At 43.4% G+C, this 12,989-nt stretch overlaps 1 protein-coding gene and 1 long non-coding RNA gene across 4 annotated transcripts in view; one reads left to right on the top strand and one right to left on the bottom strand.

The window, feature by feature from the left end:
* WNT7B (Wnt family member 7B) overlaps positions 1–12,989 on the bottom strand; it is an 85,139-nt gene that overhangs the window by 20,224 nt on the left and 51,926 nt on the right. The window lies entirely within an intron of this gene.
* LOC127463299 (uncharacterized) overlaps positions 1–12,989 on the top strand; it is a 136,251-nt gene that overhangs the window by 79,422 nt on the left and 43,840 nt on the right. For both annotated transcript variants that reach the window (XR_007900766.1, XR_007900767.1), the window contains one exon: positions 3,944–4,036. This is a non-coding gene — a long non-coding RNA (uncharacterized LOC127463299). The remainder of the gene's footprint in view (positions 1–3,943; positions 4,037–12,989) is intronic.

The raw sequence follows: 12,989 nt of genomic DNA, 5'->3' as shown, positions 1-12,989 counted from the left end.
GCTTGCTGCATCATAAAAAATAAAACCACAGACAAACAAAACACCAACAAGGCAAAAAAACCCCAGCAAATGAAAACACCAACAAAAACACACAAACAAAAAAACCCAACCAAACAAAAAACAGCAGAAAAGAAACCTCCACTCTGAACCTGACAAGGAAATGGAGGACAAAGTAAATTTGTTTTCAAGTCAACTTCATTTCAGCAGGATACCAGAGCAGAGCAGATTGCTACCAAACCACTGAGATTTTCATGTGTGGGGGTTTTATAGGCTTGAGACTTTAGTGAGTGAATCAGTTCAGAATGGGTGTTCTCCTTGGCTGTCAACAGAGGATCCTACCAATCTAAATTATCCTGTGATTATGTGACTGACTTTGCTATGGACCCCATTTCACAAATACTCTGTTTTCCCTTCTTGCTGTGCTCATGAAGATTAGGAAGCCATCGCTGTGCAGAATCAGACCTTCCAGTGGAACTTTGCTGGGCCAGTATTTTAATTAACCTGTTTCAATCATCTCAGTGGCCTGACATAAATATACTGTGTTGAAGAACACCTCTGTAAAAATAAATCTGCACTGCCATTTGCATGAGGTCATCCTGTGCTATATTATTTTGTGTCACTCCTAACCCAGGAAAGAAATCCCTGAGGGCAGTGGCCATGTCTGTGCACACCTGTGCTTTGCTGTAGAAACATGTTAAATAATAACACCTTTTAGAGGCTTCACTAAATTATGAGTAGTTGGAAGCACTAAGCTCCTGTACCTGGGCATGCCATAGTGTCTGTGGGTGGGTGTGCAAATGTCTCTGTATGTTGAAGAGGAAATTTCAGCTCTTGCTTTGGGATTCCTGAGGCAGTTTATTTAAATCATGACTATTACCTCAATATATTGTACAGAGCTTATCAGTGGGCCAGTGCCACTTTTCCAGAATTATTGAATTCCGGGAACACTGAGTGACACCCAGCTGAAACTGGTCTTAGACACAAATCTGTTTCTGCAAGAAGTTGTCCTTACCTTAAGAAGCTGCATCTTTCAGCTTGATAGGGCAAGAGAATAGAGATACTACTACCTCTCTTTAGAGACATTATTACCTCTCTTGCAGAGGGGCACGAGGAGGTTAAGGCAATTATCCATAGGGCAGAAGGACCTGTGAGAGAACAAGCTGCCCTCTTGTTGGATTCTTTCTGGCAGGGGGTTCACAGGGGAATTTGTCTGCAAACTTCTCAACCAAGAACTGAAACACCAGTTGAGCTGAAACACCAGTTCAGGATGTCCATGGTGGGGCAGGATCCTCCCAGGGAGAAACAGCAGCTCCTGGGACTGGAAATTCCCTCCTCTGCTCTTCCACACTCTGTTCTAGCACAGTACTGCACTGGAGGCAGGGAGGGCTCAGCATCCCCCTGCCTGCCAGATAGTTCCAGGGCTCTTGGAGTGCACTCCTAACATTCACACTGCACCTCCTCATGTGCCACACCTGCGTGGCTTTGGATCCACAGCCTCCCTTTACTTTGCATTTGAGAAAATGAGGGGTCTGCCCAGAAGAATTGCTGAGGTTGCATCTGCTTCTGTTTCAGAGAGATGCTCAAGGTTTTCTCGTGCCCATTTGGGGCTGATGACATTTCTTGACTAACCAGTAAGATATGTGCAGCTTCAAGCTTATCTTGAAAACTGGCTGCTTCTGTTTGTCAGCATAGACTTTCTCTTTGGACTCACTTCCTATGTTAGCCAACACAATTATTTTATGTATATATATATATATGTATATAAGTCCAGAAACTCCTCTTGGAAACACATACAAGCAAGCCTAGCCCAGGGCATTGTGCAGGTATGAGGTATTGCTTTCAGACTAGATACCTATGTTTACAGGATACAAAATTAGTTACATCTATAGGGCCAGAGCTGGTCACTTAGAGCTAAATCTGCAATGGGCTGTTGGCTCTAAAGCCTGTCTTTTAGATGTTCTTCCAGACAGTATTTTCCTTGTGGCCAGCACGGGAATCCAGCCTCCCCAAGCACTGAGTTAGACACCAAAATAGCCAGACTCCCAGAAGGTATCAAGCTGCATGGGGAAGCCCCAAAACTGAGAGTAGAAAATGCAAAGAAAGGGAGAGAGTCTAAACTTATCCCATCAGAGTTAAGCCAGATTTCCCTGCACAGTGAGCCTTTCCAGCCCTGCTGGCAGCAGTCCTCTCAGTGTAATTGCTGAGGGTATATGGTGGTTTTAGAAAAGGAGAGCCCACCCTTAAAATGTTCTGACTGGGGAAAAAAGATTTCTTCACATGAAAAGCCAGAAGATGACTTTTTTTGGTTTCACTGATTAGAAAAAAGACATTCTAGTGAACATAGTATAACTTCTTCTAGTGTGTTTTTCTAGGTTTTTTTCATTTAACTTGATTCTATCAAGTACAGAATTAGCATGAGCTTAAAGTAAACTCATAAATAAAGTACTAATTGTACTTAGTCATGACATTTCTGAAATAAGTTTTGTGAAGAGCAGCAGTGTCTTTTATTAAACTGAATCACATACACTAGGCATTTATTTGGTGTAGGCAGGACCTAATAAATAAATACTTATTTAAACTATTTGTCGGATTTCCAGTCTAGATCCAGACAAATATCATAAAATGGCATAATCCTCCAGGGTGTTGTAGCTTTCTGTGCGACAGCAATCCGAGAGGAGCATTATGCCAAATAACTAAGGACATGCAGGAGTGTAGGACCTTGCTCTGCACAGCCCTTTGTGGTGATAGCAGTGAACGTGGAGGATGCACTGCCCGAGCTCAGAAATGGTGACAGCCAGTCTGGGGCCTCTTTAAAACTGTTTCAGGCTACTGGTCATGGAGAAACAGCTCCTGTGTGCCCAGGACAGCACTTCCCAGGCACCGAAATTGTTACGCTTTCTTGTCTGGTGACTCTGCTCTTCAAGGTGGCCTTCTTCTAAGAAAGCGTATAGACATAGACAAAAGACCATTTCTTCTGTTTGACAAAAAAGAGAAAAAATAATTTGTGTCAAATAGAGTACCAGAACATTGCATTTTTCTATAAAATTCTGCCCAGGAATGTGGCAGAGAGAGGTTCTCACTGCATTTGCTGGGAATTGCTGTTGGATTGTCTCCTGGACATTCTGCATTAAGGTTGTCCTACAGATCTATGGCTCACCTGAGTTCCTGCCATGCCTTCCCATGCCTGGCAGGCCCAGCACAGTGTGGGGAATCCCCCAGGCCAGTCTGTAGTGAGCCCTGGCACTGGTGGCCCACCCTGCAGGCGTGGGGGCTGTCCCATTCTCTGGTGCATCCCTGGCAGAGCAGCGTTTGGCGGGTGGGTCACAGAGTCCTGGGTGGCTCTTCAGGATGTTCCCGCTCCCCTGGCATCTCCCGTGCCAGCAGGGTACCTCACCAGCCCCAGGGGCTGTGGTGGCTGCAGCAGGGGCTGGGTTGGCAGGTTGTCTGTATGTGCCTTGCTCTGCTCTGCTGACTGTGCTCAGAGATCACATCTCAGCACAGGGCAAACAGCTGGGCAGTGACCCTGTGAGTCACTGCCATCCCCTCAGAGCTCAGGGTTTGTGGACAGCAAATGAGAAAGTTCTGGTGAAAGGGCTGGGTGGAGAGTTGCTTTTGGATTCTGTTTTCCAAATGCCCTTTTACACTGCTTGTGTGGCTGCCTTCACCTTCCTGAGACATCTGACTTGCCTGACCATCCTTCTGGGAGGAGTCAAGTAATGGTGTCTGAGCTTCTTGGTGTTTAAGGGGTCCTTGCCTGGTAGTCACGTTTGTAACCTCAGAGAACAAGACATGGCACAAATCACACATATGAAAGAGATTTAGAAGAGTAAAGAGCTCAGAGGGTTTTGGATAAATACACAAAGTTTAGATTCTGGTCCAAACCTCTCTGGTTTGCAAAATGAGTCTGGAAGCATCACAAGAGCAGTCTTTTTTTTTTTTTCAGCCCTGAAGTTTCTGGTCCTGACAGGAGTTGGGAAGTGACAAGATTTACATAAACAAGGAAGAATTATCTGAATCTTCTCAGGACTCATGACAGGTACTGAATTAATGTTTAATCTGAGCCTACTAGGTTATCTTATCCACCAGACTAGTGGTTGTTGTTTATTGTTTGTGTTGTGTTAAGCTCATGTCTTGCCAGGTACTGAGCAAGCTCACCCTAAAATGCTGACCCACACCTGCAAGAGTTTGACAAAGGGCAGGTGCCAGCCCTGAGAGTTATCTGCTGAAAAAACTAAATGTTGTAAGAATGAAAGGATCCAATTTCTAGTCCACAAAGAGCTTCCATTGTTTTCAAGCCCTAGAAATGAAGGATGAGTTTTAAACAAAGATCAGAAGAAAAAAATTATAGGTTTTTAAGGTACTCCAGCTTCAGACTAGGATCCAGGCTTTGTGACCAGGAAAGGAGGAACAAGTCCCTTACTGCTGTATAAATACATGAGTATTTCAATAGGTGGATTGGCATTAACACCAGACTTTGAGATGCTGCCTACATAAAAGTACTTTTAAAAACAACTAGCAGGTGTCTCTACTGCCAGTCCCCCATTAAAGCGAGCTATGGGTCTCATTAAATAATCTTTCCAGCTCCCCACTTTGCAGCAGCCTGTTCCCAGATCTGAACTTTGGAGCTGACCCCTGTCTTTGTGATGGGCCAAACCAAAAGCCAGATCTGAACACCACTGAACTCTGGGAAAGTTCAAATCTATCGTTTGTGGTTCAGGTTGAGCTCTAATTAAAACAGACCAGTTAGAAAGGCAAATGTCTTAAAACCAAAACAAAACAAATGTTTCACGTGAAAAGTCTTGGATTAGGCTATATGGGACCAAGTAGTGTTTTTGTCTATCACATGATGTCATGTTGCTCTGGTTAACACACACTGACAGCATGCACATGCTGCCATGGGAGATATTCCATGCAGACACTTTGAATCCAGCTTTGAGCAGAACACAGTATTCATGGAAATACTTCATGCTGTGCAAGAAGCCATCAGCAATGAGTAGCTACTCTTACTGCCACGCAGCCCTCAAGGTTGTCTGCTGCCTTCCCAACTTTCCCTGCCCATCCCTAGTTGCACAGTAGTCCAGGGTCTCTCAAAAATCAGTGCCTTGCCTTCTCTGAGTGAAGCTTATGCCTCATTATGTCAGCAGTATGTGGAATATTGCCACTAATCCCTGAAAACAAACAAGGGGGTGCTGCAGAACCTTGGGTTGTGTAAGAGGGCAGGGAAATCCCAGCTGACTCTCCTGCTCAGAGCTTCTGTTTATACTGTAGTTAAAACTACAGTGTCTGTAATAAAGCAACATGGTTCATCGACGGGAAAGGGAAAAGCAAACAAAAGGGAAGGGAACTCGGTTTCAGCATTACCGAACTGCTGAAGTGAGAGAAAACGGAGACAGCAAGGAGAAGGGGAAAGGGACAGAGGGAAAAGGTGTTAATGCCCCATCGCTGGTGTCAGGATGTCACTGTGCACCAGCAGCTGGAAAAAGAGGGTCTCAGACAGGAGATTTACTGAGACAATCAAGCACATACGGTAAGTAACCAGCAGTTACTCTCCCAGTGGGCTTTATTCTTTTCCTGCTGTTCCACGTAAGTACTGAGCATTAGTTGAGTATTTTCTCTTTGTGAAATTTGAGTTCAGGCTCTTTGTGGACAATTAGCTAAGGTTTCCAAACTTTCTTCTTATGCAAACGAAGCTAATAATCCCACCAGACCTCTTGACTGAGGTTTTTCAGTGTGGTCTTTTTTCAGGCCAGGACTCACTTTCTAGAAGACCAAATTCCCCCCCAACATTTCTGTCCTTTGCCTTCTCTTTGGATAGGAAGACTTTACAGCAACCATCTTTGAGGATATGTCCCAGATGTTTTAAGTGGAAGCTAGTCCCCACTAATTAAACCTTGCAATTCCTCACTGAAATTAGTCATCCAGACAACCAGGTAGGAAGTGACATGCCCAAGGTCACAAGAAAAGGCACAGCTGGGAACAGAGTCCAAGTCCATTATCTCCTGTCCATGCTTTAACCATAAAATGATGGTTCTCACACTGAACTAGGAACCACAAGATATGTGAAAAAGGAAAGGAATGGTAATGAGCTTCTTGGTGTGACACCTTCCTCTCAGCTGGGACAAAGAGAAAGGAAAACTGTTTTGTCCATTCTTCATTAATACTTCTCAGGTTAAAGAATGTTCAAATCTTAACCCTTTTTGCTCAGAGGAAATTTTAAGTTCAGACCTTCCTTTAGTGGTCAAGCTGTAATTAAAAGAACAATCTTTCTATTTAATAATTCTCTATCAATATCCTAATTCTATTTATGGCATCATTTAAAACACATCAAAACAATAGAAAGCAGTAAAAGACACATCTATACAAAGAAATGAGAGACTTACAATATTTTCTTCTGCACCAATTTCATAGAGGAGGATTACCAGGAATCTAGTTGTTACTTTAGAATTTTCTTTAAAGCAAGAAGTAGAGTTGAATGAGAATAGATAACTTCTCATGTTCTACACATGATAATATATTGATGTCCAGCAAATCTAGTTGAAAGAATCACATGGTCTTGTGACGTTGCTAGAAGTATGGCAGAAAATATATGGTTATTGACGTGTGCTCAGGAATGAGAAGCAGTCAGAGAGTAAAACCCACTGAACTGCTGAGGGAAGTTCACCACCTTTGCCACACAGTTAATAAATACCCTGTGTGTTCTTGCCTGGGACACTGGCATTGGCAGGTTCCCAAGCTACTGCCTTAGACACCGAGATCATCCTTCCCCAGTGCACAGGCAGGTACCTGCCCCTGGCAGGCAGGACTGCCCCAGGGACTGCCCCAGCTGAGCTGAGTGCTCTGGGCTCCCACTCTGGGCTCCTGCTCCTGCCCTTCACCAGGCCCAGCTTCTGCTGCTCCTGGCCCAGTTCTTTTTCTTCCCTTCTCCCTTTACATGCACTCATAGGTCTGCTATGCTTTTTCCCACTTCCCCACGGCCCTAACCAGGCAGTTGAAAGGCTTCCATCACGAAGATTGGAAACATATTCCATATTAAATGTAACAGGATAGTATGGCCAGCAGGTCCATGTTTCAAACACATTCAATTTCTATCACAGCTGAGAATAAACAGCAGGGGAAGCTACTTGATGGGTTGGTGGAGGCTGTGGCTACCCTTTCTTGTGGAACATGTCTCTGTCACTTGCTAAATAGGTGCACCATCTGGTGGTAATTTTGGACTCCCACTTCTTAAATTTCCAAAGAGCAGTGGTGGAACTGTGCCTGTGGTTGCTGCACTTTTATTTTTTTTGCCAGTATCTGTCTGAAAGTCATCAGCTAAGACAACTTTTGTAGGTGCTACTGGTGAATGAGTACTAAGAATAGGTAGGACTTTAAATCAGGATCAAGTTTCCATGTCTGCTGTGTGGGGCAAGCAGGTATGACTTTATGAGAGGACCACATGCTCCCCGAGAAACATACACAAAGAGGTGGAAAAATTTCATAGACAAACAAAAATTAGGTATTAACAAGCTTGATACCTAATTAGGGAGTCTAAGCTCCAGGATAAGCAACAGGGACAATCATACAGCCCAATTAAGATCCAAATCACCCCCTGGAAGAGCTTCTCTCTCTTCTCTGACCATACAAGGAATACAGGCTGACTAGGTTCCTATCTTGGACATCTCATGCAAATGCCTGCAGTTGTGTGGTATGAAAGTGGGCCAAAGGAAAGAAGTGAGGAAGGGGCTCCTCATTTCTCTGCCTTTGTTGTCTGAAGGCCATGAGTTCAGCAGCAGAGAGAAATCACTGCTATCTCTTGTGCCATTGCCCTCAGAAACTGCAAGGTTGCATTGACCATGTCAGATGGAACTTTGCATGGAGATCTCTTCTGAACAGGGTGGGTGGAGGCTGAACCAGGCAGAAAATGAGTTTCCACATTTTCGTTAAGAAATTAGTGAACAGGTAAAATTAAAGCATGATCCATGAGAAAACTTTCTTCTTTTTGGCAACTTCAAAAGAGCTCTCAAGTCTACAGCAGTTTGGTCCATGTCTGCTGAGCTTCTACCTAGAGAGAGCAGTGTTCTCTCCCAGTGCACCAGCAAGGCTTCTGGGGTGAAAGCAAACTATTTAAAGACTCCTCAGCAATCCAAGCCCATTTAACTGACATTAGTTAAGTCTTAGGAATCATCTTTCTCACAGAATCCCAGAAATCACAGGTTGAGCCTCTGCAGCAGAGAGAGCATTATAAAGTTGTCTCCTAAAACCACTTCAGGTGGATCTAGGATGGGCAGAAGCACATAGCATCAGCTCAGTCTCACATGCTGCCTTTCACAGTGACTTCTATATTCTGCAGACCACTTGGTTCTGCATTTAAAGTGAAACACCTTTGAAGACTCTTTAAGAAGACTTAAAATGGAAGGATTAACGTTGAGCACATATTGGGGAAACAGAGCAGGGCTGAAGTTGTTGGCCAGTTTGAATCCTGAGTGGACAACTACCTTACAGCTACAGTTGTAAGTTCATTTTTCTCTTGCTGACTTGCTTTATTTCTTTCATTTCAACTTGTCTCCTCTCTCAAGTAATATTGTACTTCGACATCAGTGAGAAATAAACTGGAGTCATGCAGAATTTAATCCAGGGCTAAAAAGTCAGGCACGATACGCACAAAGGAAATGTTGTCAATTGGAAAATAAGGTATTTGTCAGATGTAATATTGTGCAATACATCAGCCACTTCATTAGGAAAAGAAATTGCTCGTGACTGGAGGCACGACAGCAACCGGCATGGATCAGTGATCTAAGCCTGGGTCCTGAACGCTTGTTTGCAAAGCAAAATGCGAAGATCAACAAACAGTGTGTTTTTCGTAATGTTTGCTCTTGCCTCGCTGTGCATTTCAGGCTTTTCAATTTAGAAACAGATGGTTTACCAAGCAGAATGTATCCCAAAGAACAGAGGAGGAAAGGGAGGGATGCTGCTACATATGTAACTCTGAAGTCTAATGTTATGTTTAGCTGTCCTGCCTGCTGTAGAGGTTGAGCTAGATGACCAAACCTATCATCTGTAATTCTAGGGAAGAGATCTTGACAACACAGTTAACCGCAGTAGTAAAGCTCGGGGAATCTCCCGAGTCATTAGAACCCGAGTTACTGCAGGATCTCCAGGTTGGCTGCACTACCTGTCATCCTCCATAAAGAACTGCCCCTGCAGTGGCAAGGGCTGGCAGCACCTGCCTGTTTGCCAAGTTGCTCTGTGCTTAAAAAGTCAGATGTTGTATAGTTGATTGCCAATTAATTAATTGGGTTTTAGCTGAGTCCCTGCTATGAAATTCAGCTTTGCTTTCAACTTCTGCTTGTAACCAAAAGCCAGGAGGCTTTTTAGTGGCCCTGGTGAAACCAGTGGCAAAATTTCTCCAACAGTAATAGGACCAGAATTTGGCTCCTGTCATTTTGGGTGAAGGCCAGCCCCACTTTATGTGACTTTAAATGTTATTTGCTTTCCTGTTCTAAGCATGCATTACATTGTAAGTCATTGCCCAATAGGACTGAGATGGTGAAGTAACTAATGAGTCAGCCTGCTATGGATCATTTGTACCCAGCAATTTTATTACAAAGTGACATGAAAAAAAGTGGCACTGAATGAGCATTAATGTTCCTTGGAAGCACTTGGAAGTAAGGAAATGCCAAACTAGAAGTTGCTATGCACAGTTAGCCCTGTGTCCAAATTTCGGCAAAGTATTCAAAAAATAGTAGCCTAGAATTTGCATGCTATCTTTTCCACAGGACCTCTGACTCACTCATGCCAAGGCAGACCAGAAAAGTAATATGGAAAATGTTTTCCTGAGTAGCTAAAGGCAAAGTTAAAAGCAAGAGGAAAGGAGGACTTTTGTTGTGGCCAGTGCCAAGCAGGTCAGAGTTGCAGGTCATCACAGACTGGGCCTGTAGGGCCCCACAACAAACCCCTGTACCTAAAAGGTACAGGTAAGCACGTGTACATCAGGGTGACCACAGAATGCCAAAAACTATGGCTACCCACCCCTCTCAAAACAAAACAAAAGGGTTCTTTTCCAGACTGACACTTAAATGGAGCTATTACATGCAATAGAAAAAGGTCCATTTAGTTTTGAATCACGGAAAGGACGTTCCAAAGCCCATCCCATGTCAGTCAGTTTTTGGGAGGCCCTGGGGTTTAGGGGCACAGGCAGACAGTGTGTCGTGGCATGTGATGTCTCTTACCAAGCTGTGCAGGGTGTTATGCAGCCATTCAGCTTGGAGTCCCCCTGGGAGATGGGAGAGCAGAGCTCCTGAGATCCAGGCACCTGGCTGTGCCCAGGGACAGTTCTCTGCATCCACTTACATCAGTGCACTTCACAAATTTACAGTTAACTGCACTGAGAACCAAAATGGAGCTGCTCAGAGTCAGCTTTATCAGTGTATTTAAGTTTGAAAATGTCTACAGAAAAGCACCTGTTCCAAGAAAAATCTTCATTTTTATATGTACAAATGGAATGAAACAGAAGTTTTAAAAGTTGGCCCTTTCCCTAGAATGGAAATTCCAGATTTCATTCAGGTTGATATCCACCATTTCTCATCCAGCTGCAAGCCACACAGAGTTCACCAAGTAATTGTATTACCATGTTAGTGCTATGTTTGGAATAAGGACATCTGCCTTTTGAAGCAAGTCTGCTGCCAAATAGGTAGATATTTAAATGGCAACAAGAACATTTGAATTTAAGAGAATTTATGCTTTTCTTCAAACTCATGACCCTTGAGGGAAAAGAAAACACAACTGAGCTACACTTGAACCAGACAGTAAAACCTTACAAAAAGTCTAGGGAGTGGAGAAGATAAATTGGGATATATAAAAATCTATCTATTAATAGCTAGAAAATATTACATACTAGAAATTATTATATGCTACAGATTATATATTATAGGCATTTCTTTTATAGGGATACAAAGAAATAGAGATGATAAAATTAATGTAGCAAGCTGACATTTTTTATAGTAAAGTCAAACGAAAGTTATTACTGTCAGCTCATAATTTACAAATGGTAGTGTCCATTTATGTTTATATTTTCATCTCTGGTTTACAGCGTGTTTTGAAAACATTACTAAAGCCTCATCAAATCATTATGAGGTTGTGGCATCTCAGAAATTCTTAAAGCACAGAGAAATTTTCTCCCACAAATGTTCAAATTGATTCACTGAGCTGGGAATCCTCCATCCTCTCACAATAGGATGTTTCTTTAATACAACAGTACTTCCTTAGAATAGAAAGATATTTTTCTTGTTCTAAAAACCTCCAAGTGACAGAAATGTAGAAGAGACTGAACCTCAGCTAAAATAATATAAATTCTTAGCACATTAGTTGTTTCATAACTTTTTTACCACTCCTTCACAACGTCAGCTACCGCCAGCTGGGAGGTTTATTTTCTTATTCTGGTTTGGGTTACTGTCTTGCTTTGCTACTTGTGATAGCAAAAACCTTATCCACCCTTGTGCAGTCAGAAAGTATGAAGTGTTTGGATCAGCTCCTCCATTTCCTGCGAAGATGATAATGCAAACTGAAATGCCCTCTCACACAGTCTGCCCTGGAGCTCCAGATTATCACACCCTCCTTCCCACAGCTGAGGTTCAGCTGAGCTGCAGGGCACGGGCAGCACTGCTCTGCTGGGGCAGCCTGGCTGCCTGGGGGTGCTCCCTCCCTGCCCCTGGGGTCACTGGTGCCCCGGGCTGTGGGGGGACAGCCCAGCTCTGCCCCAGCCAGGCCTTCCTGCCCTTGTAGGACAGCTCGTGGGATGGCCACGGACATCCCCACGGCCCTGGGGCAGCAGCACAGAGCCAAAGAGCCAGAACAAATAGACTGGATAGCCTTAAGGTTAAGGATATTTTTGTTTCTCCTTCCAGCAACAACATATCAGTTGTGAAAATTAGAGGTGCTGTTTGAGAGGTTTTAAGAGGAGGCTTTGCAGTGACTGTTTGCAGTGTGGTAAATCTTTCCTGCAGAATGAGCACACTGAGGATGGCCTCAGATTTTGGGGCTTTTTACTCTTTACCTCCTGTCTCTGCCTGCTGGCCAGTTACCCAGGGATATGGGTGGTAGTTCATTACACATGTCTTGTTTGCTTTTTTTTTTTTCATTCAGGCCTATAATGAGAAAACTCTCCCTCTCTAAATAACCAAGAAATACATCTTGTTATGCACCACTGTGCTTCTGTTAAGGGTTATCCTTGCATAAGCCACAGACCATTAAATTTGCCATGGTATTTATAGTTTACTAAATCACACTTGCAAATGCAATGACTCCACATGGCATTTTGGGAGATGTGCATCTGCAGTCACTCCAGGTTGCTGTGTGAGCAATAGAGACAGGGTTTTTATTGGTCCTGTATTGTCTCCTGGAGCTGCCCACACTCCTAGGACAGATTTCAGCTGATTGAATGCATCCTGTGCCCCTCTCTTCTGGAATCCCAGACAGCTCTCTGCACTAGGAGCTGGAAGCTGATGCTGTGCCCTGCGAAGCCATCCCTCATACTGGAAGGATTTTTACCCAATTCTAGCACCCAACATCCAGTTCAAATTACTGAAAACAAATTTCTTTCTGATCAGTTGCTTTAACGCTCAAAGGACAGACGTTGTTGTCTGGGACCATGCTATACAACAACAAAACCCCCGAAATTTTTCCACATTAGGTCCAAAAGCCACTGTGCAATTGAGGTTCCCAATGGCTGACAAATGCCTAAACCAATCATAGCACCTACTGCTATGACAAAGATAATTACTGCCTTTCCGTCGGTGAAGTGTGTACCCTGCTCTGTATCATATTTAAAATAATCTAATTCCAACTCATTTTCCCCTCCAAATCGTTTCCAGCTGTACAATTCCTTTCTTTCCCCCATATTGTTTTTATTGGATATAGCACAAGTCCGTAAAGATAGATTTTCCCATAATAAATACACAGATGTTAGAATAATAAACATACAGTCAACCTGATATATGAATATTGCTAAGCAT

This window comes from Manacus candei, unplaced genomic scaffold (genome assembly GCF_025592945.1).
Source record: "Manacus candei isolate 608988 ecotype Guabito, Panama unplaced genomic scaffold, ASM2559294v1 h1tg000153l, whole genome shotgun sequence".
Taxonomy (NCBI): domain Eukaryota; kingdom Metazoa; phylum Chordata; class Aves; order Passeriformes; family Pipridae; genus Manacus; species Manacus candei.
The sequence above is the reverse complement of the archived record's forward strand: the minus strand, read 5'-3'. Positions and strand labels throughout refer to the sequence as shown.